Below are 19,423 nucleotides of genomic sequence, written 5' to 3' on the forward strand. Positions count from 1 at the left end.
TCACTTGATACATATTCATGGACCTTTATGCATATTCAAACTTTTCTATTAACTAGTTTACATTTTCCAGGAACTGTTTAGCACGGCCACACCTTGGGTCCACCTTTTTAGAGCATGCATGTTTCTTGGCTTGTGGTTTTAATTCCCTTCTTATCACCTTTTAATTTGGGCCTTGGCTCTTTCTTTAGACAGTGAGTGTTGATAATCAGCAGGGTCCCCATCATCTGTTCACTGGAGGTTATCCTAACTAGCAGACAGTTCAAATGTACTATATCCACTCTTACAGCAAAGCCATTTTAGCATTACACATATAGCATTCATCTTAATACTCGTGAAAAGCCAATATTATACTATGTATCTATAACACTATGATTTTAAATATTTTTGCTAAGTAGGTTTTTATATTCCATATTAAGTGGAGCCTAATGGCTCGAAATATTCATACTCCCTAGTGAACTCAGGGATATTTGCACCTCCTGACAGTCCATCCGCAGATGGATTGGCTGTTTAGTGAAAACAAAAGCTACCTTCAGGTGCCCTTTGTGCTGAGGTGCAATCAGCCTGCATTGTCCCCAGAGCTCACAGCTCATCTCCCTCACCCATTGTCTCTGAGCAGTCTTCCATTGAAGGGCTTGGTTGGGGAGCAAGAGTCTTGGATCCTTTTCTTGCTCGAAGAAGCAGAATAAGCTCTATAGAGGAACTGAAATATTTATTCTGGGTTTGATGTGGTTGTATTGCTTCTAAATTAGCAGAAACAGTTGCTTCCTGTTAATGGAGAGAGGCACAGGGGTCAAATACGCATATGGAATTTCACTAGGCTTGTTTGACATGCTTTTAAAGGAATAGCAGTGTAATTAATCTATGGTGGCAAATTTATAAAGATTTTCTATTGAGCTATAGAAATAGTGAAATTGTAATTGGAATGAAAAATTATGCGCAGAAAAGAAAGATAAACTCAGTGCAGATTAATTAGGGCTGAGACCTAAATTTTTGACCTGTGAAGGTAGTAGAGGGCCATTACTTGTCAAAAACTTTATAAAGTCAAAAGTATCTCAGTATTCCCCTTATATTCTGCACATTTTTTTAGATATCAGTTTTCTGTATGCAATGGCAGCAAGGTGTTATTATTTTCCATAAACATTCATACAATCTCTTCGTTATAGAATGTTGAATATGTTTGTATTTTCTTTCAGTTCATAAGCACTGTTCCTCCTCTGTCTGATGTTTCTATTTCTCTTGCATTACCCAAAAGAGTTTGAATCACAATTAAATCCTTTCCAAAAGTGACCATTGAATTCTTAATCAACAGTATTCAGAATTTTTTGAAGGTATGAGAGTCTACAGGATTATTGACTTAATAAATACATTCGTGAGGAGGTTTTGTGACAAGCTTTCATTTAAAAATCATCTTTCTCTGGAAGTGTGTGTTTCCAATTGCACCATCATGGACAAATTGGGAAGAAAAATGTAAGTATGACTAAAATGCAGAAAATGTAAAAAATTGTATATGGATATAGCTTTGATATTCTGTTGTTTTTTATTTTGTGGGTTTATTTGTTGGTTGTTTTTGTGAGGTTTTTATTTCTTTTTTGAGGGCAAGAGATTCATCACTTATTTTTATTTCTGTTAAGCATAAAGCTCTGCTAGTTTGGAGAGAAAACAGATGCAAGCTTATTTTCTGTTTTTCAGAAAGAATAGATCCCCTGCTGTCAATTCCAAGCTAAAGACTAATTAGAGGAATATTTCCAGGAAGATGAACACAAAATCTAAGGTCCTGATCCTAGGAAACACAAAAAATTTGGAATTATAGTGAAACCGATGTCAACAACATGTGATTTCCCAATTTTTTTACCCCTCTGAGCTCAATTTCATCTTCCATAGAGCAAGGCCCATGCTCAGCGTTTAAAATAAAAATTCAAATATAATCTGTTAAACATTAGCAATTTCAAGGCAGGTTACATACTTTGCCTTACAAGCATATGGACTTTTTGTTTCTTCACAGAACAAAATTGTTCCATACACATAAAATATTTATTTTATGCTCTCTGAATTAGAATTGACATATTCCATCTACAGGATAGAAACTAACAAACTGTATTACATTTCTGGCAGAAAGACTTCTGATCCTTTTTTTTCCCTTCTGTTCCTAGCAAAAAATTAGAGTTTGAGATGCTGTTGATATTGTTATAGTCTTAAACACTTTTCAGAAAATCAAAAATCAAGCTTTGAATGCACCTAGGCATTTCAGAGAAGGATTACAGGTTAATTACTATAGAAATTTGGAAGGGACTATTAGGTTTTCTAAACTAATCCAACCTAATTTAACCTCCCATGGCAACACACCACTGCTTTTCCTGTATTTACATATTGTGTCTTTGCTGGTAAACTTCCCCCAAAATGCATCTTTCAGAAAGGTCTCTTCCTCGAGTTCTGCTGTGGGCTTTCACTAGTTTGTCAAAGTGGTTAACATCTTGTTGACACTTCAGCATTATTTCCAGTCTAGTTTCTAAAGAGGGATTGTTTTTGTTCTGATTACCCAAGGAAGGGTAGTTTCAGAGTTAGCATTTTCTCTACAAGATCTTTTTGTCCTCAACCAAATAATCAAGATACTTTTCAGCTTCTTTGGAACAGAAACCTAAGCTCTTTTATATGTCTTACTAGAACATGGCTTTTTGAGCATAAATTTTTCAGCTTTTCTACACTTCCTCCTATATTTCAGCATCTTGTCAGGGACTGTATATTTTATTCATATAATTGCAAAATTCATAGTATTCATATAAAATAGGGCTGGGAAGATACTAGGCAAATTTGTCCAATTCATCCACAACTTCAGGGCAGTATCACCTGTACATATTCTTGATCCAGGTTTATCTGACTTGGTCTTAAAAACTTCCACCACTGGAGAGTCTATAACCTTTCTACACAGTCTATTCCAAACCTTTCCTGTCTTTATTACTAGAAAGTAAATCTTCTAACTAAAATATTTCAAATAAAACCTTCCTAATGCTAAATAGAATGTAAGGATTTCTTTACAATCTTGTTATCTGTTATAGTAACATACTTGATTTTTACAACAGCACAGTCCTTCACTCATTTACAGCAAGTTCCAAACCTCTTTTCTGCAAATTAATATCCAGCCAGTAGTTTTCCTCCTTGTATTTTTCAGTTGTCTGTCCTGATATTGTTCTCTCCAACCCTGTATAGAAGTAAAATTACTCTGTTCATATTCACTACTGACTCCTTTGTACATTTCTGGGTCTCATCAGCATCTTGAGGTTACAGCACTGAAACTGAGTTAATTCCTTTATGATTTACCAGCTCTCCCTAGTGATTCAGTTTTTCAACAATGTATGTAATCTTTCAATAAGACATGTATTACTCCTGGAGATGCAAGTCAGTATTCCATAGTGGGCAGCTGTCAAAGCTAGTCAATGGTACTTTGTCTTAAATGATGCCATCATTTAGCATTTAGGTGCATTGTTCAGAATTATTGTGTACGTGCCTTGTTCAGAATTATTGTGTACGTGCCTTGTTCAGACTTCTCACATATTCAGATTTCTCAGATACTCAGATTTCTCACATTTTGGTGTTTTAGTGAGAACTTAAAATCTTTCCTGATGAAAGGTACCTACAGCCTTTCTTCAAAGAGGATTGTATTTAGCAAGACATTTACATACATACTGTAGATGTTTTTTATACCAAGCGAGCAATGTAACTGGTATGGAGTTATGACAGCATTTCTGGAATATTAAAAAAAAAATTGAAGTCTGATGGTATAAATAAATTGACATGGAGAATCTACTGTGATTATTTCATAAGGTAATTTATGATGTCAGGTGTCAAGTTTAGTCGTGGAAGAATCATATCTGGTTTCTGTATAATATAGCAACATTCATAGAAGAGTGTCAACTAAGGCTGTTGTTCTTAAAAGAGGGATTCATCACCCAGTGCACAGTAAGCCAGTCTCTGTGCCCAGCCAGAGGGGTGGCAGGGCAGGGAATCAGCAGGAAGAATGTTGTACCTGTAAGTATCTTCCATAAAAATGAGAAAATAATAAGGATGGAAATAAACTTGGTTTACAGGTATATTCTGTGTTTTGAAGGTTAGGTAGCATACAAAGATTAGAGCAGAAAAATATTTAACTTAGACTTTACACAGAAAATTAAAATGAAAAGCAAAAAGGGGGCTTTTGCCCATAAAGACAAATGTGCTGTTACGGTCTTGCTGGTATTGCACATTAAAGTCAAATCTTTTGCTTCAATTTAGCTTAAAGACTGATAGGAAGTTAATGGCAAAACACCTAATGGAAATGATAGAAGAAAATTGTTAAAAAAAAACTTTTGCTGCCTACTGTGAAAACAATTAGGGACCCTCAAACATTTCATACTGAAGTAATTAATATTACATGGACATGAGTTGAATGGAAGACACTATTAATGAGTATAAATATAAGCTTTTGTAAGTGCAGTATTCTACATTTACCTAAATGCTTGTTTACAGCTTTAAATTATTGCAATGGAAATGCTTTACTTTTTCAAATTTTGATCATGATGAATCCAAAAAAAACATAAAATAATAACACCAAAGCGGTGTGTTTGTCTTTGGTAGTGGGCACTAATTTGATGAGAGCCATCACACATATTGTTATTATCATCATCTAAAGGCAATATTGCTCACTACTAAATTATGTGACACCAGTGTTGCACTACATACTTGCCTCAAAAGACCACATTGCAAGTGCCTGCTATGGATTCCAAAAGTCACACTGATTAAACATGTCCATAGAGAAGGGAATGATTGAGGTATTCTGAACCCAAAGTTTGCCCAAACTGCACGTGTTTCCTGAAGTTCAAACTAGTAACTAGAAGAGAACCCTGAGAACATCCTTCCCCCTTTCTATATACCCTTCTCTGAACATACACTTCTGGCTGTATCGGTGACAGGATGTTTGACTAGACCTATGACTTAGCATTACCTCCTGGTGATGGATATTTCATAGGTACAGCAACAACTTGTCAAGAGGGACAAATTTTTGTTGGTTTATGTTGCAAAATTTATGAAGGAGACAAATTTTTGTATACCTATCTAACCATCTTTTTTAGTTTCATTGATATTCCAGTGGTATTAGGCCTGAATTATCAGAAATTCTGATAGAAATTTCTTCTAGAAATTCTGTAGAGCTTCTGTAGAGCTTTATGGTTTTCTTTTTTTTTTTCCCTAAAGTTTAAGTTTCTTCAAAAGTGAGCTTCAGCAGTTACTAAAACTGTATTTTCCTTTGAGAAACTGGCAGAGATTAAAAAACTTTTTGAGTGTAGTTTGTGTCAGAAAGCATTCTTTTACTATAAGGGTAAACTGTTGAACACAGAGTTTTTTCCCAGGTTTTGAGTTTGAAAGAACATTTCTGAAGTGTACAATTATTTCCTTTAGCCCTTAAAAAGAACCAAAAAATGATCTTTTCATTATTTGGGTTGTAACTTCAGAAACCTTTTCTGTGTAGGTAGATTTTTAGGCCAGCTCAGTCATATTTTAAAATTTGACAGAATTTTTTTCAGTAAACTTCATAGTCTATTTAGGCTGTTAAAAAGCAATTTCAGAGAATCATGCAAGAAAGAGTGAAGAACTGCCCAGTGGTTTGATTTGCAACAGATCAGGAAAGCCTGGAATTGCTTCAGTGAAGTAGTAGGGAAGTGTACATGCATGTTAGGTAGAGAGATACTTCTTCATTCCTTTTAACACTTAAAATCTAAATAAAACAACTTTTGTTTAAATTGTAAAAGTTGCATAGGCTTAAGAGGGAATGCTTTAAGTTCATGAGAATTTAAACGTCCCTAATTTTCTAACACTTCCTGTTTTTTCTGCTGCTAAACTGTGAACTCCAGAGTTGATATTCTAGTGATATTGAAATTCCATTATATTGCATGATACTGCAAGTGATAGAAACGTAGAGACAACAGTGGTTTGATTTAATACAACAATGAAAGTGAGGCATCCGATGACGCAGTTTTCCCCTGGTAAGGAAGAGTTCAGTCAAAATATGGTTAAAGACTAGTTTTAAATATATATATATATATATAGACAATATTTCCATCTGGTGAGGTTAGTAAGGACAATCATGTTAGGTTATGGTACATAATACATAATATTGGCTTTCAAATTCATGTACAGGTACTACATTGGATATTATGTTATCAGATATAATATTCATATGGCTTTTGAGTCATATGCTGACTTTAATAATAAAAGTATATAACAGTCTACACGTTATATTTTAATTTCTTATGTAAATATGTATTATTATTAACAGATCCTATTGTGGCAGAGGACAAGTGCTCTAATTTACATTTATATCCAGTCTATGAGAAAAAGAATTTTTAAATCAATCGTATTTATGAAAGAGTAATATAATAATGCTGCATCTAATTGGAGTTTCACTAATGGTCTCATTAAATTAGTTGCATTCAGAATGTCTAATTTATAGCATTCATAATTTCTCATCTCATCTTGTTCAGCAGATATTTGTGAATTTTATTCTAGTTAAAAGTTATTTTTATAAATGCTAAAAAAACAAAAAGAAAACTTTTCAGTGCTTATTTTAGTCTTGTTCTACTTAAAAATTATTTTCTTGCAGAACCATTAAATTGGATAGTTTCTTTTTCCTTTTCACATATCATCATCACTGATACTAACAACTGCTCAAGTGATGCACTCAATATACAGTGATCAACATTGCAATCTTTAACATTGCCATTTGTTAATTAACATTATTTTGTGGTTGTTCCAACAGAGAAGAGGAATTTGTTTCTAGATCTAAAATAAAGAGCATGAAGAGACTTTTCATTATGATATGGATTCAAGAACCAATGCCAATTTTTGTCAGAAACACACTGAAAAAAATGGCTGCTAAAAAAGCAGCCTTTCTTACTGAAATGTTGCATATAAAGAGAATCAAAGAGTTGTAGAATCCCACAACGATGACTTTGCAGTAGTATAAGCCTCTATAAGGATATGAAGTCATGAATGAAGGTTGTAGAAGTCATCAGGTTTCTAGACCACTGTCTAGAGCAAACATCTGTGCCAGTGACTGGACTACACACAGTAGAAAAAATTCACTTTCTGGGATTGTGACTCACCAAAGGTTTGTCTACAGTCCTCTGGCTTCCTTTCCTACCTATAGAACTTACACTACCATAGTAGGATTTTCTGCAGGGATTGGCAGAGTATTTCTGATTGGATGTTTTAGTTGTGGCTTTAGTTGCCATAGACACAGTCTTATAGATGCATTTTAAGTAAAATACACAAAGTGATATCTACTTATTGATCTACACCTAACTTGATGTTAATTTGAAGAAAGGATATTTTATTTTCAGAGATGTTCCCTTGAAGAGCATTTCATGATGGAGCATCTTTTACATTTTGTTCAATGTTGTTGATGATCTTCAAATCAATACAGTGGCTCATCAAAAAACTCACAGGTGAGTAGAAGATTTTATTTATTCCTGACCTAGTAGGTGGCAAATGTGGGAACTAACTAGCTAACTAACTTGCTTCATTGTTCCACAGGGAACAACAGGGAATAAATAGGGAATTACAGAATGGGTGAGTCATTAAGATCAGGAAGCTGGAGCAAGAAATATTAAAGGGGAGAAAAAGTTTTTTACTCATCACTGAAAACAGCTGTCATGGTATAAGCTGCATAATGAAAACCTATTGCAAATTTTCTTATTAATAACTATAGTGAACAGAATTATTCTGGCTACACGTCCAGCCTATTGGAGTCAACTTTATAGACAGCTTTAAAAAGCTTGGGAAAGCTTGCCAAAAATTCCAAGCACATATGTTGATGATGGCAGTATAAAAAACCCAACTGGTCTGTTCCATAACGTGCTGTGGAATGATCATGCCTTTACATATGTCAAACGTATGATATATATTGTTCTAACTGAATAGTTTGAAAGCGTAAACTGGAACTTGAAATGTTGTGTTAGGTAAATGTTGTGAGGTTTGCTGATTCTCATTCTGATCTGTAAAATTTCTTGTATCCGTCAAGTTTGCTATATCAGTTTTTCTAATAAGTGTTATGTTTTGTATTGTAATCCAGCAATGAACAATTGAGAGCCATGACACACAGGATCTACCTTATATTATAAATATATGTATGTATTTATAGGATTTATGTCAGGATTTATCCCTCTGTCCATTCTGAAGCAAAGCTATAGTGGTTTGCACTATCGCTTTCCCCAGGGTGAACAGAATATTTAACATTGTAAATGTAATTACATGACCAAAAGCATTACCACACAGTATAAGGATACAGGGGTCATCAGAGTTAGTTATCATCTTTCAGCATGTGTTCATTTCTATTCTAGTGAATTTTTCTCTCTTGAGCATTTTTGTACAGTAGCTCAATAAGGGCAGACTTTCTAATGGTTCACACTGTGCTACTCATCCAGCATTCAAGAGAGACCCTTAGTATTCAATCATGTTAATTCCTGCTCCCTCACTATTTTTTTTTATGTTAAGCTGATATAAAGTTGATATTCTCCTTGTATGCTAATACAGCTTCTTATCCTTGAAATTTTTTAACTTTAATGCCTTTCCCACTGTTTGAAGATAATTTAATTTCTTTCTGAGTTAAAAAAAAAATCTAAGAAATGAAACAAGCTTACAGACTTTACCTTTGAGTTCTGATTCATTTCCCCTTTTATCCCTTTTTTTTTTAATGGACTTTTCAGCAATATGATAATATCTCCAGAAGGGTATTTTGACCTTATAATCCTTTTCATACTCACATACTCTTTGAAACTACTGGACTAGTTCAGGTAAAGGATATTCTGTTATTATTAAAAAGTAGAATCAAAGATAAATCTCAAAATTATTATCATCTATGTTTGTCTTCATCAAAATACATGCATCAAACCTGTTCAATGTATCTTTTGAATTACCTCTGTTTCTATATTTACCAGTTATTGTTTTTAGAACTTAATTACATCCTCTGCCTGTTTTCATTAGGAAGGAAAATATGAGCAGTATGATAATCTAGCCCAGCCCAAACATTTAGGGATATGACAACACACTTTTTTTTGGAGGGTGAGAATATGTGTAGTAATCCCTAATTTATTATGCATCTTGTATATATTCCTGTCTTCCATTCCTCTCATATTTCAAGAATAAATAGGACAGATAAAATGGACTGTAACAAGTACACTAGAGATCTACTTGAAACTTGTTTTCCCTAACACAAAGGTAAAAGAAAAGCCTCTATGGCTTTCTGGAAATAGGAGTTTGTGATATTTAGAAGTATTGTCTGTAACCATGCTGTTTATAAAATTGAGAAAAAACAAGTCTCCACTAGCAGCAATTTCTGCTCTGTTTCTCACAAGTCTCACTAAAGTTATTACAAAATGCCTCAAGTTTCTTTAATCAATCACTGAAAGGTAAATACAATGTTTTGGGTTTTTGTAAATCAAAGCGTGCTCTACACTTCTTTGGAAGAGAGTCAAGAGAGAAACAACTTTGGAGTATTTTTAAGAGATTCTCCACAAAATGAACTTTAAATCTCCTCCATTTACATATTTTCTAAGTATCTCAGGTTTTTTTATTATTTTCTGTATCAGAATATATTTTTAAAAATTACTTTAATACACACTGTCACATAACATTAAACATATTTCATTAATAACCATTATTTTTGACAAATATTTCAACTAAGAAAAAAAATATATTTTTTTCACAGATAAGCAAGGTAGTTGCAAACTTTTTGGATAATAGTTGCCTACAAACAGGCAATTTGCTAGTATAAGCTTCACTCCCACTAGTATTTTACTAATATCCCTGACACACACAGGCTGGTACAACTTAATAGATGTACTGAATCCTCATTTCTTACCTAGGTTCAGCAAAGTCCACACGAGAGGTTCATTTCAGAAATGGAAACAATATCAGAAGACTACTGGGGCAGCTCTCAGTATCAACACAGGCTGGGGGATGAACAGATCCAGAGCAGCCCTGCTGAGGAAGTCTTGGTGATGCTGCTGGCTGAGAGGTTGGACATGACCCAGCCATGGGCACTCCCAGCCCAGAGAGCCAAACGTGTCCTGGGCTGCATCCAGAGCACCGTGGGCAGCAGGGCCAGGGAGGGGATTCTGTCCCTCTGCTCTGCTCTGCTGAGACCCCACCTGCAGGGCTGCATCAGCTCTGGGGTCCCAGCACAGGAAGGGCAGGGACCTGCTGGAGCGAGACCAGAGGAGAGCCACCAAGTGATTAAAGGGATGGAATATCTCTCCTATGAGGAAAGGCTGAGAGAATTGGGGTTGTTCTGCCTGGAAAAGAGAAGGCTTTTGAGTAAGCTAATTTCAGATTTCCAGTACCAAAAGGTAGCCCAAAAGAAAGATGGAGAGAGACTATTTACAAGAGTATGTAATGGCAGAACAAGGATGAATGGATTCAAACTGAGTAGGTTTGGACAATATACTAGGAAGGAATTCTTTACTGTGACAGTGTTGTAGCACTGGAACCGATTGCCCAGAGAAGTTGTGGATACCTCACTGGAAGTGTCCAAGGCCATATTCAATGGAGCTTTGAGCAATCTGGTGTAGTGAAAGGTGTCCCTGGCCATGGCAGGGGGCTTTATTTGTAACTAGATGGTTTTTAATGTCCATTGCAACCCAGGCCATTCTATGATAAATTCTATTCTATGAATATGTGTATAATTGACTCGTAGTGATTAGATGAAGTAACATATGTTGTTACTCATTTAGATTTTATTCTTCTGCTCTGTCTTGCACATTTCTATTGATTTACTCTAAGGATCGGCAGAAAGCTTGCCCTGAAAATAGTTATTTTACTTGGCAAGTGTCTCCATAGAAAGCAGTTCCCAAAGACATGATTACAGGTCTATGGGTAGGAAATCTCTTCTGAGCTCATAAGTTTTTTAAGAAAGTGAGAAAGAGAATGGGTGGTAGTGGCTCAGCTTTGCTGAGAAGAAGCAGAATTAGCTTTCTTCTTGATGCTAGCTAGTGACACCAAGTAGTTTCACGTGGCCTCCACTTCTTAGAAGTATAATTCAGCATAGTATAATTATATCTCAACATATAAATTTAACTTACAGGTAGAGTGCCTAATATACCCAGAGTTCACACTATAATGTATAGCTCTTTTCCTAATCCTACTGCTCTTTTCTATAGCATGAATTACTGTGCAATGAGTCAACAGTCATTGTGATATTCAAGGGGAAAAATGTGTTTAAATCCATTCTGTCTTTCTTTCCAACCCATTTATTACACATCCAACCCTGAAGATATTTTTAATTAGTTGATAAGAATGGCAAATAATAAACTTCATGAACATTTTATTACAGTGTGTTTGAGTATTAATTGTTGCCAATTCATCAACCCTAAAGCACATTAGTTCTCGAAAGATTTATTTTATCTGTTCTATATTTATGAGTACAATCTCATCTTCAAAATATTAGTAAACAAAAATATCTTTGAATATAAATTTTGGAATTGGTATTCTTCTATCTGAAGCTCACTTTAAATGCTATCCTAGGAAGTAGGGCTCCATCCTCAGCCCAGTTCTTTTCAACATCTACATTAATGACTTGTACGCAGGACTTGAACGAATATTAAGTTTGCAAATGACAACAAATTGTGAGGAGCTGCCAACTTCTTTGATGGCAGAGAGGCCCCACAGAGAGATGGGCAGTTACTGACTCTGTGAAGTTTAGCAAAGGCAGCTGCTGGATTCTGCACCTGGGATGGGCAACCCTTGATGTATGAACAGACTGGGGAACGAGAGACTGGGAAGCAGCACTGCAGAAAGGGACCTGGGGTTCTGGTCCATGACAAGCTGAACAGGAGTCAGCAGTGCCCTGGCAGCCAGGAGGGCCAAGCGTGTCCTGGGGGCACCAGGCCCAGCATGGCCAGCCAGGCAAGGGAGGGGATTGTCCTGCGCTGCCCTGAGCTGGGGCAGCCTCATCTTGAATATTGTGTGCAGTTTTGGGTGCCACATTGTAAAAAGGATCTAAAGCTGTTAGAGAGTGTCCTAAGGAGGGCAACAAAGATGGTGAAGGGCCTTGAGGGGAAGCCAGGAGGCTAAGGTCACTTGGCCTCTTCAGGCTGAAGGAGACTGAGGGGAGACCTCATTGCAGTCTGCAGCTTCCTCATGAGGGGAAGAGGGCAGGCAGACACTGATCTCTTCACTCATGACCAGTGACAGAACTGACAGGGCTAGAGGAAACCACATAAAGCTGAGTCAGAGGAAGTTTACGTTGGATATCAGGAAAAGGTTCCTCACCCAGAGGGTGGCTGGGCACTGGAACAGGCTCCCCAGGGAAATGGACACAGCACCAGCCTGACAGAGCTCAAGAATCGTTTGATGATCCTCGGGGATGGTGCTGTGCAGAGGGAAAGAGGGGTGCAGGGGTTAGGGAAAAACAAAAATTGATGGTGCCTTTGCTACTTTTGGCCTTGGCAATAACAACACATTCACACATTAATAAACCAGTATTAAACTGTTTAATAAACCAGTATTAAACCAATGGATTTTCTCTCTGAGACAGAACTGTTTAAAACCCCTGACTCAGGAGTTCAAATAGGAAAACTGATGATGCAATACAACATATAGCACAACACTCTCAGGCACATGGTGTGACTAGGGGTGTCCTGTGCAGGGCCAGGATTTGGTCTCAATTTTGATGTGTTCCTTAAATTGAGTATATTCTATGATTCAATGTAATGTTTTGTTCATTAGTAAACAAGTTAAAATTGTATCCACATGGCTTAACTTGCTCTTGGCCTTATTAATTACTATACCAGTAATTCCTTGAGATCTGTATTTCACCTGAGATTCCATTAGTAAACATTTTCTTCCGTATCTGGTTCATTTACCAGTGCTGTAGACTGAGCTTGTGCTCAGTTTGTGATGAAAATCTAGACATTTACACCAACCTGAAAAGGGAGTCTCAGTGACATTTATGGAAAGAATTAGTAACAGGTTTAAGTGCATAGCAGAACTTAAATACTGCCTAGAACAAATTATGAAATATAGTAATTCAAGAAAAATAGATTGTTGAAGGAAGTATTTTCTTTAACTTGAATCATTCAGTGTACAAGGGAGATTTTTATATTGCAGAAAACTTTTATGAAATATAATCCAGTTCACTTTTAGTTACAACGCAGGCCACAATCAGTAGCACTATATCCTCTTGACAGCAAAGCAGAGAACAAGTCCAACAGAGACAATAATGTTCTTCAGCTCTTGTTCATGTCATGTCAAGAGGAAAGATGGAATGTTTGCAGTTTGTTTCATACACACAGGATATAAAAATAAAATTTTCCAGAAAAGAAGTCAGTAATTTCATTTTTTGGAATTCCTATTTTTTCAATGGCATATGCTCTTGCACAGCATGTGTAGAGTGCCAAGGTCAGTTACTCTCTAGAACAATGAGTTATAGGCACTCTGCTTAGAAAGTAAAGAAAATGCAGACAGTTTTATGCTAATAGGAGTTGCAGATATTATGCAGTTCATAATAGTGTTGCAAATTAAAACAAGTAAGTGTAAAAGAAGGATCATTTAAAATAAGCATCCTAAGCTGATCTCTCCTGAATGTCCTGCTCCTTTAGTTCCATTCAGTTACCTCTCTGATGAACTCAATAAACACTGTGACAAAACTGGTTGTTATTTTGGTTTTGCTTTACTGGGAAGCAACATTTCTTAGCCTATTGGCTGTCACAGACTTTTGACAGGACATTTGCTGTCATATGGGAAAATAATACTTGTCAGCAGTAGATTATAAAGTGTGTGAACTTGCAACCTGGCATGCGAAACATCATTTAACCCCTTTCTACAAAGCTATGAGTGCTCGTCCTGGGAGTGCAGTAAGATTAAAGCAGCAAGGGCAAAGAGAGCAATACTCTAAGGCTGACTGAACAAAATTTGAAGAATATTTTTTTGAAGGAGAAGAGGTTGTCTTCTTTACAGAATGAAGGATGATATTCCAAAATGCGGAAAATTTTAAGGGAAGATCTAAGTTATTGCAAATGGTGATTCTGAAATGTAGGAGAAGCTGAAAGGGTATGATCTACCACTCTAGTGAGGTTAAACCTGGAACACATCATTCACCCCTAATAGTCTACCACTCAAAATAATCTACATGTAGTATGCTGTCCCAAAGTAGTCTACGTGGGCTGTGCTGTACTTCGGTTGTTTTGTGATCTCAATGGGGACTGACCCTGTAACATGTGCTTATCTCTATCTGTAAGTCTTGATGGAACCAGAAATATTTCCTTTGGATATTTTCTTTGGACATAGAGGCAAACCTTACAGAACAATGAGATGGCACTTGGCAAGACGCAGACTGTACAAAGACTGCACATCTAGAGAGGGAAGGAGTGAGAAGGTCACTCTATATCTGTGAAGGTCTGAAATCTATGCCTGGCAATAGTGAAACGTCAAAAGTCTGGACCATTATAAAATGAGGTGATAATCTCTGATATACTGTCTAAAATAATTTTTAATTGCAACAGTGGTTGTACCTGGTAGAGAAGAATTTGGATTTTCATACATTGACATTTCTATGCTTTCTAAATGTGCAAAAGATGTTACTCTGACAAAAAATATAGATTTTGATAATATTTTAATTTACTTTTTTTTTTTCCTAACACTTTCAAATAGGTTGTTGCTTGTACAATCACTTATTTCAAAATGTGAGTCTTGGGCCATGGGGAATTATAGTAAAGAAAGAAGATGGAAACCAACTCTCAACATGATTTTATTTGTGCTCCAGGGGATGTTGATGACAGTCTTTAAAGAAACCAACTTATTTTTCTTTTTCTACATGAACATTTACTTACATCTATAGAAAATTCAGCTCTAAAGTATCTTTTTTTTCCTTGTAGTGTTTTCAAACCATTCACAGTGTGCACAGGGTCCAGAACAGCTGCTTTGTCATCCCAGCCTAGACTGTGCTATGTTCTTCCCAGATGGTTTCTCAGTTCAGATTTTATAATGGCAAAGATTTTTGACTTCTAACTAGATCTTTGTAATGCTTCTTAAAGCAGCAGGAAAAGTTAGCACCACAGATATTCACTGTCCTGTAATATGAAGACCATTACGACATTTTTCCATAGGACAACTACTTTCACAACAAGGTAATTTTCTTGAAGTTAATTCACCAAGGAACTGGGTTACTGCCTAACAAAGCAACTGTTTTATTGAATAAACACGTTGTTTCCAAAATAACTTTCAGATAGTCACTGAAATAGCTACATTTCAAATATAACTAATCCCTTTTTGATAGCCTTGCTGTTTTAACTGCTTATACAGCTATTAATGCTACATCTACCCTTGAAATACCTTTCTAACATAATGCAATTTTTAAATGTTTGCACTCTCATAATCTTCCTTGAGTGAATAGTATTTCCAACCCAGCTCTATACCTCAGTCCTCTTTGTCTTTGAAGGTCATGTGCTTTTCAATTACTTCAGTGAAAGAGGCTGGGAGCAGAAAGGTCTGATGGCTTCTTGCCCTTCTTTCCTTTAGCAGTGCAAGTAGAGGCACTGTGGAAGTTATTCTCCCTGTTGTGCTGTCACACAATGAAAATACAAAGAGTAATGAAAAGTTATCAAGTGTTCCTCCTTCTCTAATCTCATTCATATGCCACTATAAGGTTAGGTCACAGTCTCTTCAGTTCTGGAGAACTCCTGACCATAATTTGTCACATCTGAAAGTATTGTTTCATATTAAGCCCACAAAGGCTGTTCATAGGCTTCTCTATCACTACGCGCCAGTCTAAGGACTAGCTTTTGTTTCTATTAGCAGTTTCCCTGGCAAGCTATACTAAAAAAAAATAATTTACTAAGAGAATATTTTCTTCTGAGTATTATGAACTAGTATACAAAATATTTAGGAACAAATTATAAAAACCACAAACATCTTTGCACATAGCTCTTTGAACTAAGACATTTCAAAGTCATCAGAAGCAGTGCCCAGTAAATGCTCTTTTATGTTTCAATGAAAAATTAGTTATAACAATGGGTGGCATTTTAAGACAGCCATAATCCTTCTAGCTTGTGCACAAGTCATTTAATGACTCCCACATATCTTCTTTTCTGCTGACATCATGCAAGATCAATTACAGCCACATATTAATGTGTTTTTCACTATATTTTCTAAATAGTTCTTATAATAAAAATCTGTCACAGATTACAAAAGAGTTAACAGGACTGTCTCAGTCCACTACCTCATCTGCATTACTATAGTAATGTAATATAGGGATAGTGATTTTGCATACTAAACAACAGTGCCCTGTGTACATTGCTATTCCATTCTTATTAGCTATGTCATAAACTAAGTGTAAAAGGTAAAGTTTCTTTAACTTAAAAAACTTACTACTACTGACAAAATAAAAACAAATAGAATCTCCAATTTAACTGATTCTTTTGCATGAAGGCCATTTTACTGAGTACAGAAGCTCAGACAGGGCTTTTGCTTCAGTACAGTGAAAAGTACAATGAGGTATGAATTCCTCCACCAAAGAGACTAACAATCACTTACCAATCTTGTTGGTTAGTAAGGAGATTTCTTAGGGAGAAGTAGTATAGTTTATTGGACCAATTGAAATAGCTGGGAAAAGGAAGGAATTCTTAGTAGATGTCTAAAATATACTCAATTCCAAATAAAGTACATTGGAACAAACACCTTCAATTCCACTTCATTAAGTAAACAGATACTTTCAGAAAATAGGATAGTTAATGGAGGAGAATAGTGGCAAGAGATGATAAAATCCTTGACATTGTGAGAAAGAGGTAGAAACAGACAGTTATTCACTTTGAGACCAGAGTATTTTATGGCCTTTTTTTTCCTCAAAAAATCTATTTCCCCATCATTTTATTAAAGATATTATCTCCCTCTGGAAATTTACCTCACTTGTATCCCTAGACTATTACAGGTCCAACAGCACTGCACTTCTGATTGATGGCTTAGTACACAGAAGACATATCTGTCATTTGCTCTTTGGCAGATATTAAAAACCAGCAAAACCATAGAAATATCCCCCTGAAGGTGGGCACCAGATAAAAACTCATATAAATCAGAGCTCAGAACTTGAGATATTCCCAAGCATTACAACCTCCTGCTGGAATAAACCTACTCTTCTTCAGCTTCAGGGAAAATAAAACATGCCCAGATATTAAACCAGGAATTATTATCTCAGAACAAAATATTCTAAGTAGAAGTTCTGGCATACATTGTATGAATATCTGAAATTTGTCCCTAAGGAATTGAATCAGTAAAGGAATTCATTACCTAAATTGTTGTTGCAATAAAAAAACAGATACATAAATACAAAACTGAGATCAAAAATCCATTTTCTTATATTATTTAATTCTGGAAGTCCTATTTAAATCACTTTATTAGTCAGGGTTTTTATTAAGGATGCAGGGCTTGTATGTTTTAATTTCCCTTCTGCTGGAATTGGAGCTGATTTACCATTTCCAGTTGACTGTCCCAGTCACTACACCATTCTGTAAAATAGAATACCATTATTGCAGACTTTACACCTTCTACCTCTACCTTCTTATCTTAACCTTCTAGGTGAAGTTTGCTACCTGAAGTGTCTCAGACACAGTAATCTCCTACTAATGCTAGAAGAAGACATCTTGGGCACATTCCTATATTTGATATCTGGCTATTCCTTGACCTAAAAATTACTAGTTAGTGCTATGAAACCTTTCCCTCTTACTTCGCCCTTACAAATTGCTTTTCATTGGTACAATTTTCTGTTCATCTGAAGACTTACAGAAGATAATCAGTCTATAAAAAGTACCATGCTCTATTCTTTTAGTACATATTTTAAAAAAGAGCTTCTATAATTCTAAAGTTCAAGGGCTTTTTAAGACTTTAGAGACATTTATTGCAGACTTGATGCTTTGCTCATTCTAGTCAGCAAGTTTATATTGATTTTGTTACAGCCATAGAATAATATAACTCACTATGTGCATCTCCAGTATTGGTATAGATTTTGAATATGATATTAGCAGCAGAGAAAAAAGAATTATCTACTAATGCAAGACATTTATGTTACATTCCTATTAGGTTACATTCCTTTTCCCATTGAACACCATACCAAAAATTTATTCATGGATTCAGAGGACTTAAATATAAGTTATGGCCACTCTTATTCATGGCCCTTGGACACCATGCAAACACACAATTAGAAGATAGAACTGTATGAATAATAAAAGGATTTAAGTAAGCACTTCAAGTAACCAAGCAGAAAAACAACAATGCTAAGATATTCCAGGACCAGATGGAATATAACATTACCTTGCTAGATGCAATATTAGAAGTCATAGAACTCTATCCAGTTTACCCCATATCGTGACAAAAGCACATAATTCAATAGGTATCCAGCTTTGGCTTCCTGAGACTCTCCCATCCCTCAATGATTGGTTATAAAGGCAATTTACATTTCCCAGAAGCAGGCAAGCAAACAATAACAGGAAGAAAAAAACTCATAAAAGATTCTTGAGGTTTATTTCATCTTAACACACGTATATGCCATGCCTCATTATGAGTATCACCCTCTCTATTTAAACTTTCAAGAGCTTCATTTTCTGCCATGAAGCAGCTGAGCTCTACAGAAACCAGATGACTACTGGAATTCCTTTCAGCTGGTGTTGACTCTGCAGATTATTCCAGACTAGTGATATCTGATACAGTCAATCAGGCAAGCTGCTTGAACAATCTGCTCCACTCCATCAGTGCCATATTTTGTCTATTCCACTGTCAGCAGTGAAGACATTTGTTGCCTTCTCAGTGTAGCCCAAAATGATAATGACTATCATGATTAATTTTAAAAATACTTACCATATTTTTCAGTTTGAATGCATATGTTGATCCTGAATATGTAGTAATATGATAATGTCATCTATATGAAGAGTTTATAAGCTATAAGGTAGTTTTACTTCAGTCATTTTCCATGCAGATTCATACAACCAATTTCAAATTACATGCAAACATATATATGGATATTTCCAAATAGAAAACATTTAGCAAACACAGCAAAAAAGTCCAATGAATTCTTTGTATTCCTAGACATTTCTGTACTGTGGTCAAATTCAGAACCAGAGATTTTTTAAGGTATTGTCTATCTCTATCCAACATACACTGTTGAGAGGAGTAAATTCTTTCTCGCATCCCGCCCCTATGGTAGTCAGATATTTTTTATAAAGTTGGTGAAGGAATAGTAAAGAAATAAAGATTAGAAATTTAATGAGTAATCTAGTTAGTAAGAAACTTTTTGCTCTGAAGGAGTAAGAGCAGCTGAAGATTTTCATGTCCAAAGAAAATGTCTCCCAAATACTCTGACTTGTAAAAAAGCGACCATCAAATAACTTATTCAGATAACATAGAAGAGCAGGTA

At 35.7% G+C, this 19,423-nt stretch overlaps 1 long non-coding RNA gene across 1 annotated transcript; it reads right to left on the minus strand.

Moving 5' to 3' along the window:
• Positions 1 to 14,792: 14,792 nt before the first annotated feature.
• LOC148184124 (uncharacterized) lies at positions 14,793 to 18,537 on the minus strand. The gene is made up of 3 exons (XR_015772805.1): positions 18,325 to 18,537; positions 16,555 to 16,623; positions 14,793 to 15,583 (listed from the first exon to the last, which is right to left on the minus strand). It is a non-coding gene; the product is annotated as an uncharacterized LOC148184124 (long non-coding RNA).
• Between the last annotated feature and the right edge of the window lie 886 nt (positions 18,538 to 19,423).

This window comes from Pseudopodoces humilis, chromosome 6, assembly GCF_049639895.1.
Source record: "Pseudopodoces humilis isolate 2021_Gansu_Grassland_sample_001 chromosome 6, ASM4963989v1, whole genome shotgun sequence".
NCBI lineage: Eukaryota > Metazoa > Chordata > Aves > Passeriformes > Paridae > Pseudopodoces > Pseudopodoces humilis.